At 44.3% G+C, this 3216-nt stretch overlaps 1 pseudogene; it reads left to right on the top strand.

Moving 5' to 3' along the window:
• Positions 1 to 1845: 1845 nt before the first annotated feature.
• LOC118834669 lies at positions 1846 to 2940 on the top strand (annotated as a pseudogene).
• The last annotated feature ends 276 nt before the right edge of the window (positions 2941 to 3216 follow it).

Here is a 3216-nt window from a genome sequence, read left to right as displayed (position 1 = left end):
TGATAAATATACTATCTGTCTGTATTTGTGGGCATCTATCTACACATCAGAAGATACAATAGGAGCTAAAATCACGATTGTGCAAATTAGGCAGTAACCTAGGTACCGCTCACAAGTGAGTACAAAAAAAGAGTAGCTTTTCAACATTCCTTATTTAAAAAAGCATATATTTTGACGCAAAAAAAAATCCCATTCTTCATATGACACAAAAAGACTGATTTTGTGCTGTACACTTGCATTCATTTTGATGAAGACTCAAGGATCAGATAGACAAAAACATTCAGGGAAGTGAACACTCCCAACCTTGCTGCAGGCATATAAATACTGTCTTGACTCTTACTGTGATCTACAAACAAACAAAGCTTAGTTCATTGTTTGACATGACTTACATTTCTGAATCAGCAAGTGAATAGAAGCAAGGCCTGAGATATAGAATTTTCTCCCCATCAATGAAGAGAATGATAATACCTATGTCATTCTTCACTCACAGGATGTTGTGTAGATGAGAATATGTGTGAAACACTTTGAGAAAGGTGTGATATAATTGCAAAGTATTATTATAATCTTCAAGCTGGTATTTTGATTTTATGTCTCTAAAAATTCTGTTCCTCTTCTAACAAATCTTCTAATAATTTTCAAAAGTTTACTGCACAAGTCAATCTGTACTTATCAGATCTAATGGTCCATATGCTACCCTGGGAAAATTAACACCTTTCTACAGAAATATCCACTAACACATGATGCAAACTTCTGTAGTTTTAGCTTGCAGGTGGAAAATATGTTGTAATATAAAGACATATGAGCCACAGCCTATTAAAATATTTTAAGTCTATTTTTTGGTCCTAATAGTTTTTGATTTTTTTCCTTAATAGAAAAAAAAATGAATTTCTCTTTCCCCTGTAGCTCTCCAAGAAGAAGCTTTGAAACATACTGAGTTACTTCTCAAGCAGAATTAAGAAACCAAAATTATCCCCAAACCTCTATTTTGTTACCTCAATCCAGAAGGCCAAAATTCCCAGGTCTGTTACTCTCCCTATCACAGAGCTAATTCCTCCAGTAGAAAAGTGATATCACAAATGACTCACACTTATACAGTTTACAAATGAGTTTCCTATAATGTATGTAATAAAAGTGTGATCGCCATCACTCCATAGGTGAAGAAAGTGACACTCAGAAAGATTACAATGACTTGCTCAAGATCACAGACCATGGAGCTTGTAGCTACTCATACGTCTTCAGATTATAGGACCGGTAAGTGTTCCATTCCATTAATAACATAAGTTCAAAGGCTTAGAGTTAAAAATGGACCTGAGAAGGCATCTTGTTAAACCTCCCTCCCCCGATTTTTCAAATCAGGAAATAGAGGCATAGTTAAGTAATTTGTGTAGGGTGACACAGAGCTGATATTTCAGAGAGCTGATGTTTGAACTCACATCCTCAAACTCCAAACCTAGCATTCCTTCCATGATTTTACAATGCTTCCCTAGAGCATGGTGGTCAATAAACCTCCGTTTATGCCTTAGTTTTTAAAATTGGAAAATAAAAATGATCGTTGTTTAGGGGCCGAAGTTTTTTTTTTTATTATTATAATGAAATTCACTTTATATCTAATGAGATAATCATCAAAAATGATTTTGATTTAATTGAAGGAAGGTGCCATATTTTTTTTTTAAATGTTATACTAACAACCCCAGACCAACTGTCACACACCCCAGACAGTTGCCCTGGAAATGCTTTTTATGCTTATCACTATTAATTTTCTGGAGGTTGGGCAGGGCCCCTCATCGGCATCCGCATCTGTGACCGTGACCGAGTCCAAGCATCCGCCGTGGCCCAGGCGCCGACATGGCGGGCTGTGTAACCCAGCGGGCCCTGGCCGTGGGCTGCCGCTTGCTGCAAGTGGTGGCCCCGGCCTCTGGCGGGGGCCCAGGCGCTGCTGCCCCTCAGGACCTTTCCCCTGGGGAGCTCCCGGCCGTGGCCACAGCGCGGAGACACCTCTCGTTCCGAAACCGACCAGAGGGCAAAGTGTTGGAAACAGTTGGAGTATTTCAGGTGCCAAAGCAGAATAGGAAATACGAGATGGGCCAGCTCTTTCTTCATAGCGTATTTGGGTACCGAGGGGTCGTCCTGTTTCCCTGGCAGGCCAGGTTGTACGGCCGAGATATATGCGGCTTCTACCGCCCCAGAAAAAACAGAGAATCCAGCTGGCCGTGGCTCTAAGGAAGTGAAAGGCAAAACCCACACGTACTACCAGTTGCTGATTGATGCGCGGGACTGCCCCCACATGTCTCAGAGATCTCAGACAGAAGCTGGGATGTTCTTGGCCAACCATGATGACAGTCGAGCCCTCTATGGGATTGGACTATGTCAGCCACGAAGCCATCCTCCCCTACACATCCACTGACCAGGTGACCAACCAGCATGAGCTGTTTGAAAGGTTTCTCCTCTATGAGCAGTCCAAAGTTCCACCCTTTGTGACTCCAGAGACCCTTCGTGCTTGACAGGAGAAGAATCACCTCTGGCTGGAGCTGTCAGATGTCCATCGGGACACCACCGAGAATAGCTACGTCACTGTCATCCCCTGCTACATGGGCATGAGGGAGGCCCAGAATTCCCACATCTACCGGTGGCACTACTGCATCCATTTGGAAAACCTGGACAGTGATTTCGTACACCTCCAGGAACGGCACCAGAGGATATTCGGCTTGTCAGGCACCTTGGAGACAGTGCGAGGCAGAGGGGTGGTGGGCCGGGAGCCTGTCTTATCCAAAGAACAGCCAGCTTTCCAGTACAGCAGCCATGTCTCTCTGCAGGCCTCTAGTGGGCACATGTGGGGCACGTTCCGCTTTGAGAGGCCTGATGGATCTCACTTCGAGGTCTGAATTCCCTCCTTCTCCCTAGAGAGATGAGAAAACACCCCCTTCTGGCCTTCACTGGTAGGGCACCTCAGGATCCATGTCCAGCCTTGGCCTGCCTGAAGAGTGACTTCCGTCTCACAATGGCTGCAGATCACTGGGCTCTTCCTTCGCTTCTCATGGTCTACCTTGGGTTTGGTTCTCTTATGGTTTGTTCCATGTGGCTTTTTTTTTTTGGGGGGGGGCGCATTGTGTAACTATTTTCTCTAAAGACCCACTTTGGGCTCCTCCAAAACCAGCCTTCCCTAACCTGCTCACACTATGTTTCAGTAAACCTTCCCAAGCAGGAGCCCAACCTGTT

The sequence above is a fragment of the Trichosurus vulpecula genome, chromosome 1, assembly GCF_011100635.1.
Source record: "Trichosurus vulpecula isolate mTriVul1 chromosome 1, mTriVul1.pri, whole genome shotgun sequence".
NCBI lineage: Eukaryota > Metazoa > Chordata > Mammalia > Diprotodontia > Phalangeridae > Trichosurus > Trichosurus vulpecula.
This window is presented reverse-complemented; position numbering and strand designations above follow the sequence as displayed.